The sequence below is a fragment of the Hemiscyllium ocellatum genome, chromosome 42, assembly GCF_020745735.1.
Source record: "Hemiscyllium ocellatum isolate sHemOce1 chromosome 42, sHemOce1.pat.X.cur, whole genome shotgun sequence".
Lineage (NCBI taxonomy): Eukaryota > Metazoa > Chordata > Chondrichthyes > Orectolobiformes > Hemiscylliidae > Hemiscyllium > Hemiscyllium ocellatum.
In genome coordinates this window covers 19,099,125-19,125,943 of record NC_083442.1, presented here as the reverse complement: position 1 = coordinate 19,125,943, position 26,819 = coordinate 19,099,125, and the positions used below count along the sequence as shown (strand labels likewise).

The 26,819-nt window shown below is 49.7% G+C and overlaps 1 protein-coding gene across 3 annotated transcripts in view; it reads right to left on the bottom strand.

Annotated features, from left to right (window-relative positions):
• Positions 1–19,538, bottom strand: part of LOC132834837 (talin-2) — a 352,031-nt gene extending 332,493 nt beyond the window's left edge. For 2 of the 3 annotated variants that reach the window (XM_060853908.1, XM_060853912.1), the window contains exon 1: positions 19,438–19,538. The gene's annotated coding sequence lies outside the window, so the exon portion shown is untranslated. The remainder of the gene's footprint in view (positions 1–19,437) is intronic. The other variant, XM_060853909.1, reaches the window with a different exon arrangement.
• Between the last annotated feature and the right edge of the window lie 7,281 nt (positions 19,539–26,819).

The window sequence follows — 26,819 nt, the reverse complement described above, 5'->3', positions numbered from 1 at the left end:
TCCCTTTTATATCTTTCCCCTCTCACCCTAAACCCATGCCCTCTAGTTCTGAACTCCCCCACCCCAGGGAAAGGACTTTGTCTATTTATCCTATTCATGCCCCTCATGATTTTGTAAACCTCCATAAGGTCACTCCTCAGCCTCCGACGCTCCAGGGAAAACATTCCCAGCCTATTCAACCTCTCCCTATAACTCAAATCCTTCAACCCTGACAACATCCTTGTAAATCTTTTCTGAACCCTTCCAAGTTTCACAACATCCTTCCGACCGGAAGGGGACCAGAACTGCACACAATATTCCAACAGTGGCCGAACCAATGCCCTGCACAGCCGCAACATGCAGTCAAGCTCCAACAGCATAGTGGTATTATCACTGGACCCTTCATCCAGAAACTCAGCTCCCAATCCAGGGACCCGGGTTCGAATCCCACCAAGGCACTTGGTGGAATTTGGATTCAGTGAACAAAACGAAATCTGGAATTAAGAATCTACTGATGCCGACTGTCGAAAAACCTATTTGGCTCACTCATATCCATCCTCACCTAGTCTGGTCCACATGTGACTCCAGACCCACAACAACGTGGCTGACCTTAAAAACAACATAGCAAGCCGTTCACTCATGTCCTTTTGGGAAGGAGGCTGCCCTCCTCACCTGTAATGGCCTACATGTGACTCCAGACCCACAGCCATGTGTTTGACTCTTAAAATGCCCTCCGGGCTATCAATATTGGTCAGTCATGAAGAAGTTGAAAACAAAAATCTGGGAATGGAAACCATGAGGGTAGCAAGACCATAGCCAGCTGTCAAGCCAACACCAATACTAGACACTCACTGAGCCCGTTACATGTCACACAAGAGAGAGTAATTAGATTAGATTAGATTCCCTACAGTGTGGAAACAGGCCCTTTGATCCAACAAGTCCACACTGACCCTCCAAAGAGTAACCCACCCAGACCCATTTCCCTCTGACTAATGTACCTAACACTATGAGCAATTTAGCATGGCCAATTCACCCTAATCTGCACATCTTTGGACTGGGGGAGGAAACCGGAACACCCAGAAGAAACCCACGCAGACACGGGGAGACTGGAATTGAACTTGGGTCCCTGGCACGGTGAGGCAGCAGTGCTAATCACTAACTGCAGCATCCCACAACAACGCTGGGCTTTCAGGATACCCAAGTCGAGAGTGTGGTGCTGGAAAAGCACTGCCGGTCAGGCAGCATCTGAGGAGCTGGAGAGTCGATGTTTCATCAGAATACCTGAACCTCCCCTGCCCTCAGGTCCCCCAGTGCTTCATCCCAAAATCTATGAAGAGCCCTTTGCTGCAAGATCTCCCCTTTTTCCCTCATCAGTGGCTCTCTTCCCATCCTGAGGTGCCTCAAAGCTGAGAGTAAATCCATTTTGTTCACGTGAGGGAAGAAGTGAGTCGAAGGAAATTGAATGAAGGCTGCCTGATTACACACAAACAAACACTTTGTCAGCAAAACCTACCCAGTACCATGTCACACCTTCCTCCACCCTCCCCACCCCCATGCCAGCCTTAACCTAGCTGGACCACAAATCACCCCCAACTCCCCCCAGTGCCAGCCCAATACAGCTGGACCCCACTCCCCCCCACAACCCTCCAGTGCCAGCCCAATACAGCTGGACCCCACTCACCCCACAAGCCACCCCAGCGCCAGCCCTAATACAGCTGGACCCCACTCCCACCCCCCCCTCACACCCACAGTGCCAGCCCTAATACAGCTGGACCCCATTCCCACCCCCCCCAACACCCACAGTGCCAGCTTTAATACAGCTGGACCCCACTGCCCCACACCCACAGTGCCAGCCTTAATACAGCTGGACCCCACTCCCCCCACAACTCCTCCCCCCAGTGCCAGCCTTAATACAGCTGGACCCCACGCCCCCCCACAAGCGCCCCCAGTACCAGCCTTAATACAGCTGGACCCCACTCCCCACCCCCCCCACACACACACACACACACACACACACACACACACACACACACACAGAGTGCCAGCCGTAATACTTGGAAACAAGAAAGTAGCACAACACGCTTCCAGAGTAATAAGCCTCAAAAGACCTAGAAACATAGAAACAGAAAACAGCAGGAGTAGGCCATTCAGCCCTTCGATCCGGCTCCGCCATTCATTATGATCATGGCCAGTCGTCCAATTCAGTCCCCATTCCCAATTGCTCCCCCATACCCTTTAATCCCTTTAACTCTAAGAACTCTAACTCCTCCTTGAAAACATGGAAGGTTTTGGCTGCATTCACTTCCTGTGGCAGAGAACCCCACAGACTCCCCACTCTGACTGAAAACATTCTCCTCAACCTCAGTCCGAAATAGCCTACCCTGTATCCCGAGGCTGTGACCTGTGAAATGGTGAAATTAAGATGACCATTTTAACAAGGCCTGCAATGCTGGCAGGCAGAATTGTCACTCCAACATTCCCGCCAAACAGATTCCATTCAATTCTTTTTTCTCCCCTTAAAATCCTACCACAGTTTCCGATGCAGACTCTCTACCCCTCCACCTGTTCCACAACACTGGACCAAAAACGTGCTGCACTCAACCATCCCTCATGACCCACGGCTGTCCAAATCTTGAATCGAGCTGTCCCAAGATCTTCCAGTTCAGGAATCAGCCTCACGACCAAGCTCCTCAGACTATGGAGAAAGTGAGGACTGCAGATGCTGGAGGTCAGAGTCGAGAGTGCGGTGCTGGAGATGCACAGCAGGTCAGGCAGCAGCCGAGGAGCAGGAGAGCATAAGCCCTTCATTAGGAGTGGTTGCAGGTTCCCAACGCTGAAGATGAAGCGCTCTTCCTCCAGGTGTTGGGTGGTAACGGTTTGGCAGTGGAGGAAGCCCAGGACCTGTATGTCCTTGACGGAGTGGAAGGGGGAGGGTTGAGGTGTTCAGCCATGGGACAGTGGGGTTGGTGGGTGCAGGTGTTCCAGAGAGTTGCCAACCTCCTCCTCCCCAGGCTGGATCTCTCAATCTGACAGTCTATGTCTTTGATTGAGGGGCCTCCAGCCCTGGTATTGCTTCAAAAGCTTCCATAACCTTCCAAAAGACAGCAGTGACAGGAGAAAGCCTAAGGGTAGACCTCAACATAAGCCGAGGACAAATTGGCCTAAAACGGGCCTAAGGGCGATAAATTAACAGCGCGGAGGCATGAGAGTAGCAGGGTCTCACCCTGATGCCTAACTAAATACCCCCTGGATAGGGGAAGGTGGGTCCCCTCTGTAACTCTCTTTCTCACATCTCCTTACAGGCCTACCATACACACCCGAAACTTGCATCTGTCATGTGGTGGTTCTTGGGACTCAAATAAAACTTGACACGAAGTCACATGACGAGATGTTAGGGGAGATGAGCAAAGTCGTTTATTAAAATTCATTTAAGGAAGGAGTGTGTCGCTGGCTAGGCCAACATTTATTACCCATCCCTAATTACCCAGAGGGCAGTTAAGAGTCAGCCACTTTCCTGTGGGTCTGGAGTCAGGTATAGGCCAGACCAGGTCAGGACACTAATGTGCCAGATGGGGTTTTCTGACAACTGTTTCATAGTCAGCATGAGCCTTTAATGCCAGATTTTTACTGATTTCAAATTCCACCATCTGCCATGGCGAGATGAGAACCTGGGTCCCAATGTATCCAGAATTGATAACTGGACACTTCCAGCACAGAATCATAGAACCCTGCAGTATCGAAACAGGCCAATTGGCCCAACAAGTCTACACTGACCCTATGAGAAGTATCCCTCCCAAACCCATTCCCTTACCCTACCACTCTACATTGACCCCTGACTAATGCACCTAACCTGCACATCCCTGAACACTATAGGCAACTTAGCAGAGCTAATTCACCCTAACCTGCACGTCTTTGGATTGTGGGAGGAAACCCATGCAGACACGGGGAGAATGTGCAAACTCCACACAGACAGACGACCGAGGGTGAATTGAACCTGGGTCCCTGGCGCTGTGAGGCAGCAGTGCTAACCACTGAGCCACCGTGCTGCATCTTAACTCTATTCCAGCGAATGGAAAGAATGTGCACTTGGTGAGCGCTTCCCACAGCCTCTAAATTAAATGGAGTGCTTTTGAGGTGTAGTCACTGCTGTTGTGTAAGAACCACAGCAATCAAGTTGCACACAGCAAGATCCCACAAACAGAAACATGATATTAATCAGATCTTTTTTTTGTGGTAGAAGTGGCATCAATTGATTTATCGATTTATCAAATTGTCGACACTGAAAGCGCCAAGAGGGTGGACATGACCTCTGATTCACATCATCCCAAAGGTCAGTGCCTCCTGCAGGTACGGCTCAAACACCTGGTCCTGTCGGAGCAAAGAGCAAAAGGTATTTTCTGGTGGATTCTAGCTACAAGCCAAGTCTCCCTCAATGGCTACTACACAAGGCAGGTTAACTGCTTTCACTTCTTGCAGATTTGTGGAATATTTCCATTCCAAACCTGGCTCCAGCTTTCAGCTTGCACAAGAATCGCAGTCCAAGAGTCATTAATTGACCTTGGAAGGGCAGTTTGGACTTTCAAGCCATTTAAAAGGACAGTTGGACATGTAAGAAGCTCTTCAATGTGAAACAAAAATGTGCTGTATCCTAGGGCTGTGACTAGCATCATGGATATATCCACTCAAGTTCACACACAGAGAACCAGCCAGCGATCATGGTCTTAATCTCAAAAGAAGTTTGGACACAGGAGGAAATGATTCTGCCCAATGCTCCTGTGCAACTGTTCAAGCAGGTCTCAATACCTACTGCCAATTTCCTGCCTTTTCCCCAGACTGCTGCCCAACATTCCAAATAACCAGCCTCCACAACCCACCCTCACCACATATCCAGACAATGCATTCTACACCCCACTCTCACATCACTTTAATTCCATGCCTCTCTTGTTCCTTTTACAGACTGGAATCGCTTCTGTCTTCTTTAATCGAGCATCGCTCATGATTTTGAAACCCTCTCTTCCCATCTCCTCTCAGCCTTCTTCACTCTCCAAGGAGAACGCAGTGCCAACTTCTTCAGTCAGTGATGAGTCTAGAAAGTTCTCATTCCTCCAACCATTCTTGTAAATCGCACTGTCACCAACACAATCGGGTCTTTGCTCGAATGGGGTGCCCGTTACTGGACCTTCAGGTGTGACCTGACAACCCTCTTGATGTCTCACCTGAAACACAGCGCCTCCAACAGTGCGGCACCCCTACAGTAGCCCTGGGATGGGAGAGAGTCTGCCTGGAAGATGTGCTTTAGTCAGTACAGGGATAGCAATGAGAGGGTGGGGAGGTGGGAGGAGGGGGGATGGTGTGGAAACAAAGCCTCAGGGATTGGTTTGTGATCTATCTATCAGTGGGGGGAAGGGCACTTACACAGCACAGAGAGCAGATGTACTGAGCTTGTACTGTTTCTCGTGTGACCCTGAAACCTGCCGTGGAGATTTGCGGGCCACATATAAAGATTAAATCCCTATCCCACCAACGTGCAAAACGTTGCATTGCTGACAGCGGCAGAAGACCTTCAGGGTCGGTTTAAGCCCCAATGAAGCCGCCGCCCAACTAACATTAAAACAGGACAAGTCAGCAAATGGCAAAAGATTAGCGAAAAAAGTTTATGATTCAGCAGAAAACTGTGGGCTAATTCACATTTGCACAGGGAGCCACTGTTTGGATAACCTACTTAAAAAGCTTTATTCTCTCGGTACCGTTGTTATAATGTGGACAGTACAGATTCATTGCTTCACTTAAACCCTACCGTCAGGAATGTCAGGGACCACCTCAGGGGCTCACACATTGTTTCAACACACCAACAGGCAGCAGTAACCAGCACAACCTGAAAGTTTGGTCTTGCACTTCATCACAACGTGAGAGAATTCAGCTCTCAGGAGCAGAGCAGTTGGCGAATGGCCGCAGCACCGTTTGGCCCATCCTGCCCCGTGCTGGCCCGTGGTGAGGGTGGTGCAGGAACAAGCACAGCAGGTCAGGCAGTAGCCGAGGAGCTGGCGAATTAACGGTTCGGGCATAAGCCCTTCATCAGGAATCAGGCTGATGCCCAAAGCGTCGAGTCTCCTGCTCCTCGGATGCTGCCTGGACCTGCTGTGTTTTTCCAGCACCACACTCTGGTCTCCAGCATCTGCAGACATCACTCCCTCTGGCCCTTTCATCGAGCTGTCCAATTCGGCTCATGTCTGGCTTCAGTAAAAGGTAAAAACAATGACTGCAGATGCTGGAAACCGGACTCTGGATTTCTGGTGCTGGAAAAGCACAGTAGTTCAGGTAGCAGAAACGTCGATTTTACTGCTCCTCGGATGCTGCCTGAACTGCTGTACTTCAGGAAAAGCCGCAGCTGGTTTGGAATCAAGCTGAGGAAGACTGACAAGACAATTGTAACGTTTAAAAATATATTCGGATAAGTACATGAATAGGGAAGGTTTGGAGGGATATGGGCCAGGAGCAGGCAGGTGGGAATAGTTTCGTTTGGGATTAAGGTTGGATGAAGGGTGAGTTTTCGTGCTGTTTGACTGTGTGTGTGTGTGTGTGTGTGTGTGTGTGTGTGAGTGAGTGAGTGAGTGAGTGAGTGAGAAAGAAAGAAAGAAAGAAAAGGAAACTCAGGAGAACGCATTGCGTTTCCCGCTGGGAAACCTAACAACCTTTAAAACTATGTGGATGAACATTTGAATTATTATAACATTCAAGACTATGGGCCCAGTGCTGCAAAGGGGGACTCATGTAGATAGGTCAATGCAGACCCAATGGGCTAAAGAGCTTCTTCTGCACTGTACGACTCTCTAACTCTAAGGTGTGCCACCCTTCATTGACTCTGACTGGCCAAAGACTGACTACCAATGCAAAATTTGCGTTTAAAGAAAAGGTTATTTTTCTCTGCACCATCTGGCTTTCTTTCACCACCCCAGTCACCTTCAAATGAATTTACCCCACCTCTCCCACTCCTTACTCTGGGAATCTGTGAAAAATGGGCGGCACAATGGCACAGTGGTTAGCACTGCAGCCTCATAGCGCCAGAGACCCGGGTTCAATTCCCACCTCAGGCGACTGACTGTGTGGAGTTTGCAGGGGTTTCCTCCGGGTGCTCCGGTTTCCTCCCACAGTCCAAAGATGTGCGGGTCAGGTGAATTGGCCATGCTAAATTGCCCGTAGTGTTAGGTAAGGGGTAAATGGAGGGGTATGGGTGGGTTGCGCTTCGGAGGGTTGGTGTGGACTTGTTGGGCCGAAGGGCCTGTTTCCACACTGTAAGTAATCTAATCTAATCTAAAAATGTCTTTGCTCTGATGGAGCCAACACGAGACAATATTAATCCCATCTTCATTATTCTTTACCCATAATTGTGCAATCTTTCTCATCTGTCAAATTCCTCTTGGTGAAAGTTACTCTCGAATCCATTTGCACCTCCCTTTCAAGCAGCAGATTCCGGATCACAACAACTTGCTGCTAACAGAAATAAGATCCTTCCTTCGTTGGATATTTTTCTGTCAATTGTCTCAAATCTGTCACCTCTGGTTACTGAATGAAGGACTGGCCAGCAAAAACCTCAATCGAAACAGCTTTGTAATGCTGTAAACCTCAGTTAAACCTCCCCTTAACTTTTCTCTGCACTGAAGTGAACATAGAAATTAGGAGCAGTAGGCCATTCAGCCCCTTGGCCTGCTCCATCAATCAACGTGATCATGATTATCCTTCATCTCAACACCATATTACCACTTTCTCTCCATACCCTTTTTTTAAGATTTAATATCTACAGATTAATCCAGTCTTTTCCTTAAATATTCTCAGTAATCTGACCTCTATGGTTGACCAGTCTCCAACTGAAGAAATGTCTCCAATTCTCAGTCCAATACACTCAACCTTGTACCCGAGGCTGTCATCCCTAGTTCTACACTCCCCAACGAGGGGATGCATCCTCCTTGCATCTTGCCTGTCCAGCCCTGGTAGAATTTCACACATTTCAATCAAGTCTCCACTCATCCTTCTAAAGTCTAGTGAATATAGGCCCAGGAGAAAGTGAGGACGGCAGATGCTGGAGATCAAAGTCGAGAGAGTGGTGCTGGAAAAGCACAGCAGGTCAGGCAGCATCTGAGGAGCCGGAGAATTGAGGTTTCTGACACAAGCCCTTAAGAGCTTATACCCAAAACGTCGACTCTCCTGTTCCTCGGATGTTGCCTGACCTGCTGCGCTTTCCCAGCAACACACTCTCGACTCTCTTCCATTGGAGGCCAAGATACCATTTGCTACCGTAATTGGTTGCTGCAAACTTCGTTCTGAGGAAGGGTCACCAACCCGAAACATTAATTCTGATTTATCTCCACAGATGCTGAGATTTTCCAGCAACTTCTGTTTTTGTTTCTGATTTAGAGTCAACAGTTCTTTCATTTCTTTTGCCTACTTTCATTGACTGGTCCACAAGGACACCCATATCTCTCTGTACATCCACATTTATAGCTCTCCATTTAGCTATGTTACACTGCATCTGCCCACTCCCTCAACTTGTCTCAGTCACAATCCCAGTTTATGACATTACTTGTCATAACTCGGCTTTTCATTCTTGGTCCCATTTCTGTAAAGCTCTTCTGTATCGCTCTAAGATGTTGACATTCTCTTGAAAAACATTGTGCCCAGAATTGGACAGAATATTTTAAGTGAAGCCAAAGAAGCAAGGTGTAAAGATATAGCTAAAAGTCTCAGTTTTTTGAGCCAGTGGTTGGAGCTCATGATTTGGTGTGCTGTTCAGCAGAACCCCACTGGTTCTCACCTACCACCCCACCAGAACCCCACTGGTTCTCACCTACCACCCCACCAACCTGCGCATACAACGTATTATCCGCCGCCATTTCCGCCACCTCCAAACGGACCCCACCACCAAGGATATATTTCCCTCCCCTCCCCTATCAGCGTTCCGCAAGGACCACTCCCTTCGTGACTCCCTTGTCAGATCCACACCCCCCACCAACCCAACCTCCACCCCCGGCACCTTCCCCTGCGACCGCAGGAAATGTAAAACTTGCGCCCACACCTCCACACTCACTTCCCTCCAAGGCCCCAAGGGATCCTTCCATATCCGCCACAAGTTCACCTGTACCTCCACACACATCATCTATTGCATCCGCTGCACCCGATGTGGCCTCCTCTATATTGGTGAGACAGGCCGCTTACTTGCGGAACGCTTCAGAGAACACCTCTGGGCCGCCCGAACCAACCAACCCAATCACCCCGTGGCTCAACACTTTAACTCCCCCTCCCACTCCACCGAGGACATGCAGGTCCTTGGACTCCTCCACCGGCAGAACACAACTACACGACGGCTGGAGGAGGAGCGCCTCATCTTCCGCCTGGGAACCCTCCAACCACAAGGTATGAATTCAGATTTCTCCAGCTTCCTCATTTCCCTCCCCCCACCTTGTCTCAGTCGGTTCCCTCAACTCAGCACCGCCCTCCTAACCTGCAATCCTCTTCCTGACCTCTCCGCCCCCACCCCACTCCGGCCTATCACCCTCACCTTGACCTCCTTCCACCTATCCCACCTCCATCGCCCCTCCCCCTAGTCCCTCCTCCCTACCTTTTATCTCAGCCTGCTTGGCTCTCTCTCTCTTATTCCTGATGAAGGGCTTATGCTCGAAACGTCGAATTCTCTATTCCTGAGATGCTGCCTAACCTGCTGTGCTTTGACCAGCAACACATTTGCAGCTGTGATCTCCAGCATCTGCAGACCTCATTTTTTACTGTTCAGAGATGATCCCAAGCTCTCCTCTCCTGGTCCTTCTCCTGACAGGGGATGAGGTGCTTTAAAAGGTCCAACTTGTCTTGTTTTTATGCATATCCCTTTTGGGATGTGGGCGTCACTGGCTGGGCCCAGCATTTATTGCCCGTCCCTAGTTGCCCTTGAGAAGGTGGGAGTGAGCTGCCTTCTTCAACCACTGCAGTCTAAGTCCAGGAGGTTGACCCACAATGCCCTTAGGGAGGGGATTCCAGGATTTTGACCCAGTAGCAGTGAAGGAGCGGTGATATATTTCCAAGTCAGGGTGGCGAGAGCTGGAGAAAGAAATTGCAGGGGTTGGTGTTCCCATCTATCTGGTGTCTTTGTCATAGAATCAGAGATGTACAGCATGGAAACAGACCCTTCGGTCCAACCTGTCCATGTTAACCAGAAACTTCAACCCAATCTAGTCCCACCTGCCAGCACCTGGCCCATATCCCTCCAAACCCTTCCTATTCATATACCCATTCAAATGCCTCTTAAATGTTGCAATTGTACCAGCCTCCACCACTTCCTCTGGCAGCTCATTCTACACACGCACCACTCTCAGCGTGAAAAAGATGCCCCTTAGGTCTCTTTTATATCTTTCCCCTCTCATCTTAAACCTATGCCCTTTAGGTCTGGAGTCCCCCACCCCAGGGAAATTACCTTGTCTATCTATCCTATCCATGCCCCTCATGATTTTATAAACCTCTGTAGGGGCACTCCTCAGCCTCCGATGCTCCAGGGAAAACCTAGCCATTCAACCTCTCCCTCTCGCTCAAACCCTCCAACCCTGGCAACATCCTTGTAAATCTTTTCTGAACCCTTTCAAGTTTCACAACATCCTTCTGATAGAGCCTTCTGGATGATGGAGATTGGAAGGAGCTATTGGAAGGAGCCTTGGCAAATTGCTGCTGTGCATCTTGTAGATGTTTCACACTCTGTCACTGAATATATTTGAGGCTCAGGTCTCAGGAAATCAATGGGTACGGGGCTATGTTCTTACACATCTCATTCTCAGACTCTCTTTTACCCCAGACAATGTCAGATTGACATAATTCTCTGAACATACAGAACAGAAAGACAAGAGTCAGTCTGCCCAAAGATGCCCCAGCTCTCACTGAATTCCAGCCCTGTCTTATTCCATCTCCAAAATAACTCACCCCAAAGCAATCAATTGCCCATCACTCTCAGGCTCTCACTCCTCCAGGGTAAGACCTACCTTCACCCACACTTATTATTTTGGTCTTTACTCATCAGTTCAGAAGCCAAGTCCAAACATCGATCATCTCAGGAAAAATACTTTTTTCAAATGCTTGCTGCTCATAGTTTCAACTGTTGGCTCCTGACCCACATCTCGTGAGGTTTCCTCGAATGGTGTAATTTAATATTTTATCAAAGGTCAGTGTGATCCTTCCTTTTTTTCTTTCCATGCATTGTCGCTTGATATTTTCTGATATTTCCTTATCTGCTTCACACTCAGAATTCTCATCGGCAATCTTCACCCTTCACTGAGCCAAACAAACCGGGGTTTTGTGGTCTGCTGGCATTGGTCCAATATCATCTGCCAACTTCCATCTGACCAGCATGCAGGAAAACATCAGTACAACCTCAGGAGCCTTGTACTCAACAGCTAAATTATACATCTCAGGGTAGGCCTTGCCATTTAATTGCAGGCCACAATAAGATAATGACAGGACAAGTTCCTTTGAGAAGCTTCCCACTCCTACTTACCTCCATTCATTCTCAAGTCACACAACTTCCCACTCTGCACACTATGAAATATGATATTCATCATCTGCAAGGCACAAGTCAGGAGTGTGATGGAATACCCCCCACTTGCCTGGATGGGTGCAGCTCCAACAATACAAGCAACTCCACACCACCCAGGATAAAGCAGCCCATTTCATTGGTACCACATTCATCACCTTCAACATTCATCCCCCCCCCCATTCCTCGTACAAAGTAGGAATGTGTAAGATCTACAAAACGATCTGCAGCCACTCACCAAGGCTTCTTCGACATCATCCTCCATATCTGTAATTTCTGCCACATAGAGACAAATACACCTCCTGCCTGTTCCCCTCCAAGTCACACAGCACTCCGTCTTGTTTGATTTATTATTGTCACATGTACCCAGGTACAGTGAAAAGTTTTGTTTTTTGTGCAGTGCAGGCAGATCTCACCATACAAAGTGCATCAGGGTAATAGAACAGAGCGAGGAGTACAGTGTTACAGCTCAGAAAAAGTGCACAAAGACAGAGATCAACATTAAATTTGAAATGTGAGGGTACATCCAGGTGCTCCGATTTCCTCCCAAAGATGTGCAGGTCAGGTGAATTGGCCATGCTAAACTGCCCATAGTGTTAGGTGCATTAGTCAGAGGGAAATGGGTCTTGGGTGGGTTACTCTTCAGAGGGTCGGTGTGGACTTGTCGGGCCGAAGGGCCTGTTTCCACACTGTAGGGAATGGAGTCTGGTTATCTAGTCTAGTCAATCAGCAGTAGAACAACAGCTGGGAAGAAGCTGCTCTTGAATCTGTTGTAAGTGTTTGTCGCCGTTCCTTCAGTGTTGCTCAGTCAAACTTGTGGAATTCCCTCCCTAACAGCACGGAATCTAGCAAGGAAACCAGCAGTTCAAGGCAGCTCACCACTAACCACTCTGGGGCGATTAGAGATGGCTTATAAATGCTAGCCCAGTCATTGATACCAACATCCCACTGAGGAACAATTTTTAAAAACTGGCCACGTGAATTACCTCTGGATGGTGATTTAGTGTCTTTACTCGAGGAAGATTTACTGTGTACCTCAATCAGAATTCACATATGTCCAGCACCTCATCCGTTTTTCAAACAGTGGTTAAGAGTCTGTCTGGATGCGCCAGTATTTTCTCCACTGAACAGCTCCCCACTCTCCACATGAGAAAATGGCCATTTCTGAGTGTGCCTAAGTCCGACGTTACTGCTACAAGTTGCCAGAGATTTCAATCTCACCGATAGTCACTAACACAAAAACCTCATTGAATAACAAACAGAGTAGTCATCCAGAAATAAATGCAGAATTTAAAAATAAATTACCCATTGTGTTCAGAATCAATAAGAGAATTCAAAAACCCACTGTTGTTTGAGAGAAGAACTGGGAGATTTTTCCACATTTCAGAATCTTCCCGACCTAGTTAACATGAGAGATCAGGTCGGAGTACCCAGAATGGTTTGAAAGAGGGTCCCTCTCCCAGCAACTTGTCCAGAGTTGCTGAGGCCTCAAGGGTAGATAAATGTTTGGGGCGAGAAGTAAAAGTTAAAGTTACCATAGTCCCAGAGGGCTGTTCTCTCATTAGAGACTAGGAGAAAGGGAGGTCTGCAGGTGCGGGAGACCAGAGTCAAGGGAGAGGCACTGGAAAGACACAGCAGGTCAGGCAGCATCTGAGGAGCAGGAGACTTGACGTATCCGGCATAAGCCTTTCATCAGGAATGAGGCTTGTGGGCTGGGGGGGCGCTAAGCGATAAATGAGAGAGGGGGTGGGGTTGGGGGTAAGGTAGCTGAGAATACGATAGGTAGTTAAAGGTGGGGAGAGAAGGTGATAGGTCAGAAGGGGGGGGTGGAGCAGATAGATGGGAAAGGCGATGGACAGGTCAAGAGGGCGGTGCTGAGTTGGAGGCTTGGGACTGGAATAATGTGACTGACTGGTCATGGTTTAACCTGAGGGTCACGATGCCTCAGATCAGGGGAGAGGCTGAGAAGGAGAGACTTTCATGGTAGCCTCAGCATTGAACTCACACTATTGGTGTCACTCTGCATCAGAAACCAGCCAACTGACCTAAACACCCCCTCCACCAAATGAGGGTGACATCAGCACACAAACAGTCACTAGAATAGTCGCACCAAAAGCTGTGTGGAAAAACAGAGGCTGGTACTGCTATGTTATACAGGAACAACAGGAGAAGCATTCAGACTCTGTTCTCTCAGGGGATGTGGGTTTCACTGGCAAGGACAGCATTTACTGCCCAATCCTATTTTCCACTGAGCGGAGTGGCTTGTTTGATAAGAGTCAACCACATTATTGTGGAGAAAGCGAGGACTGCAGATGCTGGAGATCAGAGTCAAAAAATGTAGCGCTGGAAAAGCACAGCAGGTCAGGCAGCATCCGAGGAGCAGGAGACTCAACGTTTCGTGCGTGAGCTTCTGCTCGAAACGTCGACACTCCTGCACATTGCTGTGGGTTTGGAGTCACATGTACACAAGCCCAGGTTAGGATGGCAGTTTTCTTCCCTACAAGGACATTAGAGAACCAGGCGAGGGTTTGAACGATTGATCACAGTTCAGACACCATGGCTGTGACCAGCTCCACTCCTGATTTTGCAAATTAAATTTAGATTAGATTAGATTAGATTACTTACAGTGTGGAAACAGGCCCTTCGGCCCAACAAGTCCACACTGACCCTCCGAAGTGCAACCCATCCAGACCCATTCTGCCACATTCACCCCTTCACCTAACACTACAGGCAATTTAGCACGGCCAATTCACCTGACCTGCACATCTTTGTGACTGTGCGAGGAAACTGGAGCACCTGGAGAAAACCCACGCAGACACGGGGAGAACGTGCAAACTCCACACAGACAGTTGCCCGAGGCGGGAATTGAACCCAGGTCTCTGGCGCTGTGAGGCAGCAGTGCTAACCATCATGCCACCATGTCGCCCACCAATCCCACAGGAGGATTTGAACCTATGGTTTTTAGATCATCAATCTGTATCTCTGATCTGTCAGTGCCATTTCCAACTGTCTCATCCGACTTAAATGTGTTCCCATCAAACTGAACATTTATTAAAGTAAACATGTAAAAGCAGGAGCGTGAATTCTATTTAATAGAAACAATTAATTCTTCTCCATTCACTACACAATATCATTTCTGAGAGGCATGACACTTTAGGGTTATTTTGGTTAGTCATTAAATCGGTCAAATATTGAATCACGAACAGGAGTCCTGCTATAATTTCACATTCTACGGGGAGCCCGGATCAATTGAGCTTCCACATCCATCGCAAGCGTCAACCATAAAAGACAGCACCCAAACAATTGCCCCCACGCCCACTCCAAGAGACAACCCAGATGTTAAACTGTCTCCAATGACAACCCAGTCATTGGAGACAGTCGAGAGGAGGTTCATTGGGCCAAATACCAGCCGAGGAGGGACTGCCTTATGAGGAGAGGTAGAGTCGGCTGGGCCTGTACTCTGAGGTGGCCTTGTTGAAACATGTAAGATTCATGAGGCACTTGACAGGGTAGACGTAGAAAGGTTGTTTCCCCTTGTGGGAGCATATTGGACCAGCGGGCAGAAAAAGGAATTGCCCATTCCAGGCAGAGATGAAGGAGGAATGCCTTCTCTCAGACTGGAGTGAATCTGTGGCATTCTTTACCACAGAGGGCTGTCGAGGCTGGGTCACAAGGCACAACCAAGGCTGAGAGAGATGGATTTTCAGTCAGTCAGGGAATCAAGGGTGTTGGGGGTGAAAGTGCAATTAAGCCTTATCATCCACGACCTCATTGAGTCGGGAAGCAGACAGGATGGGTTGAATGATTGTGTGTGTGTGTGTGTGTGTGTGTGTGTGTGTGTGTGTGTGTGTGTGTGTGCGCGCGCGTGTGTGTTGGGGGGGGGGGGGGTGAGGGTAGGGGGTGTACTTCCTCCAGTCAAACCCACACCTTGATGAATGTGGCACTTCACTTTGAAGCAGCAGCAAGCGTTTTCACAGATTTCCCAGGGGAATCCCTTTGACCGTGTAACAGCAGCTCAACAGCAGTCACTCAGTACAGCTCTGTCTCAGAGTCCTCCCAGCACCGGGGGGTAACTGGGGCAGCTGCAGGAAGATTAGGGATAGGGGAAGAGGGCAAACAATGCTCATTTCAATACATGCCTGAGACATTCAATACAGGCATTCCCATACCCCAAAACCCTGGTACACACTGAAACACCCACCACCCTCGATTCTAAACACAAGGCTGTGGGTGTTGGATGCGAGAGGAAGCTATTGCAGAGCAAGGGGAGGGACAGGGGGGCGTGTGGGAGGGGGGGTATGTGGGAGAGGGGGCGTGTCGGACAGGGGGAGTGGAGTGGGGGAGGGGGGTCGGGAAGTGGGAGAGGAGAGACAGGGGCAGTGGGGGGGGGAGAGACAGGGGCAGTGGGGGGGGGGGAGAGACAGGGGCAGTGGGGGGGGGAGAGACAGGGGCAGTGGGGGGGGGGGGAGAGACAGGGGCAGTGGGGGGGGGGAGAGACAGGGGCAGTGGGGGGGGGGAGAGACAGGGGCAGTGGGGGGGGGAGAGACAGGGGCAGTGGGGGGGGGAGAGACAGGGGCAGTGGGGGGGGGAGAGACAGGGGCAGTGGGGGGGGGGAGAGACAGGGGCAGTGGGGGGGGGGAGAGACAGGGGCAGTGGGGGGGGGGGGGGGAGAGACAGGGGCAGTGGGGGGGGGGAGAGACAGGGGCAGTGGGGGGGGGGAGAGACAGGGGCAGTGGGGGGGGGGGGAGAGACAGGGGCAGTGGGGGGGGAGAGACAGGGGCAGTGGGGGGGGAGAGACAGGGGCAGTGGGGGGGGGAGAGACAGGGGCAGTGGGGGGGGGAGAGACAGGGGCAGTGGGGGGGGGAGAGACAGGGGCAGTGGGGGGGGGAGAGACAGGGGCAGTGGGGGGGGGAGAGACAGGGGCAGTGGGGGGGGGAGAGACAGGGGCAGTGGGGGGGGGAGAGACAGGGGCAGTGGGGGGGGGAGAGACAGGGGCAGTGGGGGGGGGAGAGACAGGGGCAGTGGGGGGGGGGAGAGACAGGGGCAGTGGGGGGGGGGAGAGACAGGGGCAGTGGGGGGGGGGAGAGAGACAGGGGACTGGGGGGGAGAGAGAGACAGAGGACTGGGGGGGGAGAGAGAGACAGAGGACTGGGGGGGGAGAGAGAGACAGAGGACTGGGGGGGGAGAGAGAGACAGGGGACTGGGGGGGAGAGAGAGACAGGGGACTGGGGGGGAGAGAGAGACAGGGGACTGGGGGGGAGAGAGAGACAGGGGACTGGGGGGGGGGAGAGAGAGACAGGGGACTGGGGGGGAGAGAGAGACAGGGGACTGGGGGGGGAGAGAGAGACAGGGGACTGGGGGGGGAGAGAGAGACAGGGGACTGGGGGGGGAGAGAGAGACAGGGGACTGGGGGGGGGAGAGAGAGACAGGGGACTGGGGGGGAGAGAGAGACAGGGGACTGGGGGGGAGAGAGAGACAGGGGACTGGGGGGGAGAGAGAGACAGGGGACGGGGGGGGAGAGAGAGACAGGGGACTGGGGGGGAGAGAGAGACAGGGGACTGGGGGGGAGAGAGAGACAGGGGACTGGGGGGGAGAGAGAGACAGGGGACTGGGGGGGAGAGAGAGACAGGGGACTGGGGGGGAGAGAGAGACAGGGGACTGGGGGGGAGAGAGAGACAGGGGACTGGGGGGGGGGAGAGAGAGACAGGGGACTGGGGGGGAGAGAGAGACAGGGGACTGGGGGGGAGAGAGAGACAGGGGACTGGGGGGGAGAGAGAGACAGGGGACTGGGGGGGAGAGAGAGACAGGGGACTGGGGGGGAGAGAGAGACAGGGGACTGGGGGGGAGAGAGAGACAGGGGACTGGGGGGGAGAGAGAGACAGGGGACTGGGGGGGAGAGAGAGACAGGGGACTGGGGGGGAGAGAGAGACAGGGGACTGGGGGGGAGAGAGAGACAGGGGACTGGGGGGGAGAGAGAGACAGGGGACTGGGGGGGAGAGAGAGACAGGGGACTGGGGGGGAGAGAGAGACAGGGGACTGGGGGGGAGAGAGAGACAGGGGACTGGGGGGAGAGAGAGAGACAGGGGACTGGGGGGGAGAGAGAGACAGGGGACTGGGGGGGAGAGAGAGACAGGGGACTGGGGGGGAGAGAGAGACAGGGGACTGGGGGGAGAGAGAGACAGGGGACTGGGGGGGAGAGAGAGACAGGGGACTGGGGGGGAGAGAGAGACAGGGGACTGGGGGGGAGAGAGAGACAGGGGACTGGGGGGGAGAGAGAGACAGGGGACTGGGGGGGAGAGAGAGACAGGGGACTGGGGGGAGAGAGAGACAGGGGACGGGGGGGGAGAGAGAGACAGGGGACTGGGGGGGAGGAGAGAGACAGGGGACTGGGGGGGAGAGAGAGACAGGGGACTGGGGGGGAGAGAGAGACAGGGGACTGGGGGGGAGAGAGAGACAGGGGACTGGGGGGGAGAGAGAGACAGGGGACTGGGGGGGGAGAGAGAGACAGGGGACTGGGGGGGAGAGAGAGACAGGGGACTGGGGGGGAGAGAGAGACAGGGGACTGGGGGGGAGAGAGAGACAGGGGACTGGGGGGGAGAGAGAGACAGGGGACTGGGGGGGGGAGAGAGAGACAGGGGACTGGGGGGGAGAGAGAGACAGGGGACTGGGGGGGAGAGAGAGACAGGGGACTGGGGGGGGAGAGAGAGACAGGGGACTGGGGGGGGAGAGAGAGACAGGGGACTGGGGGGGAGAGAGAGACAGGGGACTGGGGGGGGGAGAGAGAGACAGGGGACGTGTGGGAGGGGGAGAGACAGGGGACGTGTGGGAGGGGGAGAGACAGGGGACGTGTGGGAGGGGGAGAGACAGGGGACGTGTGGGAGGGGGAGAGACAGGGGACGTGGGGGGGGAAGAGAGACAGGGGACGTGAGGGGGGAAGAGAGACAGGGGACGTGGGAGGGGGGGGAAGAGAGACAGGGGACGTGGGGGGGGGAGAGAGACAGGGGACGTGGGGGGGAGAGAGACAGGGGACGTGGGGGGGGGGGGAGAGAGACAGGGGACGTGGGAGGGGGGGAGAGAGACAGGGGACGTGGGTGGGAGGGGAAGAGACCGGTGGAGTAAGAGGAGGGGGAGTGGGAAAGTGGGGAGGGTGGGAAAAAGCAGGGGGAGTGGAAGAGGAGGGAAAATGGGTAAGAGGGGAAACAGGGAGGAGGTGGGAGTGGGAGTGGGGGGGGTCTGATGGTGTGATAGTCCAGGCTCAATCCCCCCTCCCCACACACACACACACAATGCAGGCGGCTCCTCATCCCACCCTCCCTCCGCTATCTTGTCCCCCTCCCCTTCCCTCCCCTCCATTGGCATTACAGCGGGGAGATGGGGGGGGGGGGGGTCCCTATTAATTTGCGGGGAAGATACACAGGGAAATATGGCGGCTCGAAACCTCCTGTAACCCACAGGCACTGGCAGAGGGAACCTGAGAAACCAACATCGGGAGCGAAACAGAGGGGCTGGGAAACCGCACTTAGCACAGACACACACACAGATCATCCCACATCCACTCTCTCTCTCTGCTTCACATTTCTCACTAAGATATGAGATTTTCCATTTCATTTCTGAAAGGTATTACAAATCCTAACCTACCACACAATCCATGACTGGGGTCTGAAATTCATCTCAATTCCACATATAGCAATGCAATCCCTCCCTGCGTTTCAATCTGTCAACCTGCACACATATTTGCCTTCAATGCATTCTCTCCCCCAACAGGCAAAAGGACACAAAATGAAACTGCCAGGAAAATGGTACAGGGAAACACACAGAGACTAGCCCAGGATCCAGCAGGCTGGAACTGTGCTGCAGACTGACTGAGTTGACGAAGCAGAAATGGAAAGGTTTACCTGTGGCATTCCTAGGCAGACATCGCGTGTGATCGCATTTCCCCAACAACGGAATCTCCCGTTTGCAACCAGCCTCCAGAATGAGGTGAGGAGGGGGGGGAGTGGAATATATGTTTAAAAAAAAACACAAAGATTTCAACCAGCACTATGGCCGGAAAAGCGTCATCATTCCGGGACTAGAGATTTTGGCGGTGAAAGGTCACCTTCCCAAATCCTAAATTAGTTGGACGAGCTCCTGGGGGTGGGGGGAAAGTAATGTCTTTAAGCTGCGGCTGTAGAATGGGAATGGGAGACGGAGAGCAGCAGCAGCAGCTCCTGTGGTTCCTGCACTGAGGGTCCTTCTGCATTCCCTTAGCCAATTCCAGCCCCCTCTCACTGCATGACCATACTCTCAGGCAGAGATTGAGCTTCACTTGGGTGGGAGTGTGTGCGTGCGGGTTTAATTTTTATGTCGACCCATTGACATCTGAGGAAGGTCTCTGAACCTTGCAAACGCTTTCACGCCCTGCATCCTCCCTGTCACACTGACTGCCCTCTGTAGGGGAATGCATTGTCGAGGTTTAACAGGGAGAGCACCATCACCAGAGAAATTCCTATCCATCGACATCACCTGTTATTTTGAAATGAGCAGCGGCTTGTTTTCCGCACGCAACGGGATTTGCTCCTCCCTGCGAGATACCCACAGTGTTTGGGAACTGAAGGCCATTCTTTACAAACGGCGAAGTAATAATTACACTGTGGTGGGGTGTTCCAGCGAAAGATGGGAGCCAAGGCTACCACACAGAACTCAACATAGAGCTGTACAGCACGGAAACAGACCCTTCAGTCCAACTCGTCCATGCCGACTCGACATCCTAAATTAAGGTAGTCCCATTTGCTAGCATTTGGCTCATATCCCTCCAAAACCATATCGCTCTTCCTATTCACATACCCATCAGGTGGCTTAAAATGTTGTAATGAATTCTCATTTTTAATATACATACAGGTTGCTACCCACCCATGCAGATGTCAATTATGATGTGGAGGTGTCTGTGTTGGACTGGGGTGCACATAGTTAAAAGCCATATAACTCCTGGTTATCGTCCAATAGGTTTAATTGGAGACACTAACTTTTGGAGCGCTGCTCCTTCATCAGGTAGCTGATCAGTGTTCTGAAAGCTAGCACAGTAGCGCCTCGACTTATGAACTTAATCCGTTCCGGGACCCGGTTCGCAAACCTAAAAGTTTGCGAACTGAATCGATTTTTCCCATTGTTCGGATAGCGTAAGAATGCTTGGACAGCTGTTCACAGCGCACGCTCCAAAGACGAACTGAATGAGCATTTGCGTTCAACAAGTGCGTAGCAAAGCAGAACAATGAAACCACGTGGTCGCACACGGGCTTTTTGCGTTCGTATCTTGAATTTTGTACGGACGTTGAAGCAAAATGTTACGTACAATCCTGTTTGTATACCGATTTGTACGTGAACGGGGACGTTCGTATGTCGAGGCGCTACTGTACTCGCTAATAAACCTGCTGGACTAAAACCTAGTGTTGTGTGATTTTTTTAACAATGTCTATTATATTTGCATATCTATAAATTAATCTATCTGCTGAATACATACTTCATTTTCTATATAGCTCTACATATATTTTCAGATGTATTTGAATTTATAGGATGTTGTGGATAGCCATCAGAAGAACATATTGATATTAAGAATAGCAATTTCAAATTTCATCAGTTTGCCATATTAATTGAAACTGTAAAGATCCAGGAAAGGTCTGCATCATTTGGAGAATTGAATGCAGCAAGCCAAATTGCAAACAGTTTTCACACTGTGACCACAGAGAGCTTCAGAGATAAATGATAATTGGATGAACAATCCGAAAGAGAATGAGATATTCCCAAGTCATCACAGGTTGGGGATTTGAAAATCATCAGAACAAAGCCTGCACACATCTTGACGTGACAATTACTTGCACTGCATTACATCAAAGTAATCATCTTAGGTTCGGATACAGTAACTCATAAAACAGTCCTGCCCATTATCAGAAAGTCACCATGACCTGATTTGACAAATAAGCTGTTCAGGAAACATTTACAAGACCAAAAATGGACGAAAAATCATTCAGTCAGATTTTGAATAAATTTTGTTGGTGGATAAGTCTCTTGTTAATATAAATAGTTTGCAGACTACTAGTTTTATAGAACTGTTTAAGATTAATATTCACATATATAACTTGGGAAAAGAAATTCCCATGTGGGTCCAATGCCAGTCTTTAAACTTAAAGATAGATGTTGTGATAATGAATTGTAAAAAGGATAGTTCTTTCTAAAAAAAAAGTTCTTTCTAATAGCCTCTGCAAACTACTCAGATTGTCTAAAACCAGAAGAGACAGCAAGGTGGTTTCATCCTGTAGCTAATTCCCATTCCATGCATCAAGATTTTATCCCATTGGGATCAAGTTGGGAATCTGGGGAGGAATTGGAAGGGAGCTTGCTGCAATATCTTGAGGAAAGTTTTAAAAAAAGAGGAGCAGAAAATGTAGAGATTTATACCCAGCCAGAGGGAAACAGACTCCTCTCATGTGATGAGGATGAGGTTGAGAAACGAAGTGAATAGATAGAAATTTAGTAAACCTTAGGAGATAGGTTCAGCAAAAACACACACAGTTTTGGGAAGTCAAATTGCAAGCTTAAATTGAAGGTAAATGAGAATATTCTTGAATTCCACAAATGCTTCTCCATTCCAACTTCATTGGGATCCTTCTTGGTGAGATCTCAGGGTATAACAGAACAAGGCTGTTTGTTAGGGAATAACTATATAAGGCAGTTTGTCAGGCTACAATTGAACAAGGAGGGTGCTTGTGCTGCAGTGGCAGTGTCCCTACCTCTGAGCCAGGATGGCACGGTTGAAGTACTTCACCACACCCCTCTCCCACTTGCTCCAAAATATCTCTGAATGGGTTGATTAAAAAATACTTATTGGTGAACAAGAAGGTTTGACAGGGTTTAACTGCAGAAGAAAGTTTGTCAGAGTCTATCTGTACAAGGACGTTTGACGGGGATAACTGTGTAAGGACGTTTTTCACTGTATAACTGTACATGGAACTTTGTCACAGTATGTTTATAAAGTGAAGCTTGTCAGGGTATAGCTCAACAAGTAAATGCATTTTAGCTTAACTGGACGGTAACAGGAAGCCCCCAACTGCGTTATCTAAGCATTTGCAATATCTACTCTTGCTGATCCTGTGCTGTTTCTTTTAGAGCCCCTTAAGAAGCTATACATGATTGGAGACCACCCTCAGTGGCAGCACATCTCCGTCAACCTGCTGTCCCTCAACAACATGCTCTGAAAACACCAACATCAGTTTCCATACTCCTGGTGATGATCACCCAGCTCTACATCGCCACCTTGTTGTCGACTACTCCAGTGCCTCTGTTTAATGGGTCACAACACTTCACATTTATCAGGGTGAGCAGAAAGTTCCTGCATCCAAGACAGTAGCTACTGGGAAAAGTTTAATGCCCGCCAAGGAGGTGAGTTTGGAGCTGGGGAAGGAAGATTTAATCGGGAAGATGAGTTGTGGCTGCTGGGTAGGGACCCACCACCCCTCAAACATACCCACGGGGACACACACACGCATATAAACATAAACACAGACACACACATATTCTCTCTCTCCCATATTCTCTCCAGCCTTTACCCCAGTTAAGCTCATCACAGGAAAAGAAACTGAAAGTCCTCGCTGGCATTTTCTCTGGGCATCCACCTAGGCCATTGTGCCTCAAGACCCCTGGACCCTGTGAACGGGCAGCAACCACTTGAACCCTCTTTCCACAGATGCTGATATTGGAAAAGCACCAGCGTCACCACATCACCAGGGCACAGCTCGGAATCACTTGTAATACTGTTTAATACTTGTACTATGGAGCACACCAACACCTTACATCTCAATGCTGCTGCCAGGCCACTTTGCACATCTCATGCATCAGAATAAGGTTACAAATCACACAACATCAGGTTGTAGTCCAACGGGTTTAATTGGAAGCACTAGCTTTCAGAGCACTGCTCCTTCATCAGCAACCGCCTGATGAAGGAGCATCGCTCCGAAAGCTAGTGCTTCCAATTAAACCCGTTGGACTATAACCTGGTGTTGTGTGATTTTTAACTTTGTACACCCCAGTCCAACACCGGCATCTCCAAGTCATCAGCACAAGGTACATCCTCGGGACCTTAGCTTGTTATCTTAATGATGTTGGAAAAATTGCAACACATGGTGCAGCTCCAGATAAAAGGCCACTCAAATGTGAGGCCCAGGGAGAACCAACTCAAGTAGGACTCTAGAGTGGTCCCAATCGCACACTCGATATTCCCAGGAGATGGTCAGTCACCATGTCCCGGATTTGCACTGCTAATACAATCAGAGAGTTATAGAGCCACACAGCACGGAAACAGACCCTTCGATCCAACCAGCCCACACCGAACCATGTTCCCAAACTAAACTAATCCCACCTCCTGCATTTGGCACGTATTCCTGCAATCCTTTCCTATTCATGAACTTATCCTAAATGTCTTTTAAATGTTGTAACCGTAACTGCATCCACCACATCCTCTGGAAGTCCATTCTACACACAAACCACTCTCGGTGTAAAAAAGATTGGCCCTCAGATCCTTTTTAAATCTTTCTTCTCTCACCTTAAAAAAATATGCCCCCTAGTTTGGAACTCCCCCACCCTATGGAAAGGATCTTTGCTATTCATCTTATCTTTACCCCTCATGATTTAATAAACCTCTAATAAGGTCACCCCTCAACCTCCTGTCTTCCAGTGAAAAATGTTCCACCCTATCCAGCCCTCCATTCCCAGCAACATCCTGATAAATCTTTTTTGAACCATGTCCAATTTTATAATATCCTTCCTATAATGGGGTGACCACAACTGCACACAGTATTCCAGAAGATGCCTCATCAACGTCCTGTCCAACCTCAATATGACAAACAGGGTTAAGGAAAATCCCAAAACCTTTTATTCATATATAAGGAGCAAGAGGGTAACTAGAGAAAGGGTTGGCTCACTCAAGGAGGAGAGATATGCGTGGAGTCAGAAAAAATGGTTGAGATTCTTAATGGGTTCTTTGCATCGGTATTCACTGAAGAAAGGGACATGGTGGATTTTGAGTTCAGGGATAGATGTTTGATTACTCTCAGTCAAGTCAGCATTAGGAGGGAGGAATGTTGGATATTCTAAAAGCCATTAAGGTGGGCAAGTCACCAGGTCCAGATGGGATCTATCCCGAGTTCCTCAGGGAAGCAAGAGAGGAAATAGTTAAGGCTTTAACAGATATCTCTACAGCATCCTTGAACATGGGTGAGGTCCTGGAGGACTGGGGAATTGTTCAGAAGGGCAGCAAGGATAATCCAGGTAATTATAGACTGGTGAGCCCAATATCAGTGGTAAGGAAGCTACTGGAGAAGATACTGAGTGAGAGGATCTATTTACATTTGGAAGAAAGTGGGTTTATCAGTGATAGGCAGCATAGTTTTGTGCAGGGAAGGTCATGTGTTACCAGCTTAATAGAATTCTTTGAGGAAATGGCAAAGTGTGTATAGTTCTGGTCACCACATTACCAGAAGGATGTGAATGCTTTGGAGAGGGTGCAGAGGAGGTTCACCAGGATGTTGCCTGGTATGGAGGGTGGTAGCTACGAAGAGAGAGTGATGAGTGAAGGGTTGTAGATATCATATACATGGACTTCAGTAAGGTGTTTGATAAGGTTCCTCATGGTAGGCTGATGGAGAAAGTGAAGTTGCATGGAGTCCAGGGTGTACTAGCTAGATGGATAGAGAACTGACTGGGCAATAGGAGACAGAGAGTAGTAGTGGAAGGGAGTTTCTCAAAATGGAGACCTGTGACCAGTGGTGTCCCTCTGCGATCTGTGCTGTTGTTTGTGATATACACAAATGATTCGGAGAAAGATATAGGTGGTCTGATTAGCAAGTTTGCAGATGACACTAAGATTGGTGGAGTAGCAGATAGTGAATGGGGACTGTCAGAGAATGCAGCAGAATATGGATAGATTGGAGAGTTGGGCAGAGAAATGGCAGATAGGGTTCAATCCGGGCAAATGCGAGGTGATGCATTTTGGAAGATCCAATTTAAGAGCGAACTATATGGTAAATGAAAAAATCCTGGAGAAAATTGATGAACAGAGCGATCTGGGTGTTCAGGTCCATTGTTCCCTGAAGGTGGCAACACAGGTCAATAGAGTGGTCCAGCAGGCATACAGCATGCTTTCCTTCATCGGATGGGGTATTGAGTACAAGAGTTGGCAGGTCATGTTATAGTTGTATAGGACTTTGGTTTGGCCACATTTGGAATACTGCGTACAGTTCTGGTCGCCACATTACCAAAAGGATGTGGATGCTTTGGAGAGGGTGCAGAGGAGGTTCACCAGAATGTTACCTGGTGTGGAGGGCACTAACTATGAGGAGAGGTTGAGTAGATTAGGATTATTTTCTTTAGAAAGCTGGAGGTTGAGGGCGGACCTGATTGAGGTCTCCAAAATCATGAGAGGTATAGGCAGGGTGGATAGCAAGAAGTTTTTTCCCAGAGTGAGGGACTCAATTACTAGGGGTCACGAGTTCAAGGTGAGAGGGGAAAAGTTTAAGGGAAATATGCGTGGAAAGTTCTTTATGCAAAGGATGGTGGGTGCCTGGAACGTCTTGCCAGCGGAAATGATCGAGGCAGGCATGAAAGCGATATTTAAGGTGTATCTAGATAGATACATGAATGGGCAGGGAGCAGAGGGATACCGATCCTTGGAAAATAGGCTACAGGTTTAGATAGAGGATCTGAATTGGAGTAGGCTTGGGGAAGGGGGTAGGGGGGGTGGGTGGGGGAGAGCATGGAGCCTGTTCCTGTGCTGTAATTTTCTTTGTTTTTTTGTTCTTATCTCAACTCCTGTACTCAAAGGTCTGAGCAATGAAGGCGTGTGCTAAACACCTTCTTAACTATCCCATCTACCCTTGAATCAAATATTAAAGAATTACGTACCTGAACCCCTAGGTCTCTCTGTTCTACAACACTACCCACTCAGAATTCCTTCATGTGAAACTCAATATTCCCAGGGGATGGTCAGTCAATGTGTCGTGGATTTGCACTTTTAAAAATTAATTGATCCTAATTTTTTGATGGATTTGCAATTTTATAGATCAGTTTTGAAATGTATTGATTGGAATTTCAAAAGCTGTAAATTCATTTAAAAAGAGAAATTGAGGCAAATGCATCATTCAACTTGCCTTATGAGAAATGCTCCCATTTCATCAACCTGTAGAGGTGTGGTAACATATTAAAATGATTTTTTACCACAAGATTATGATTAGTCTTCTACATGAATAGT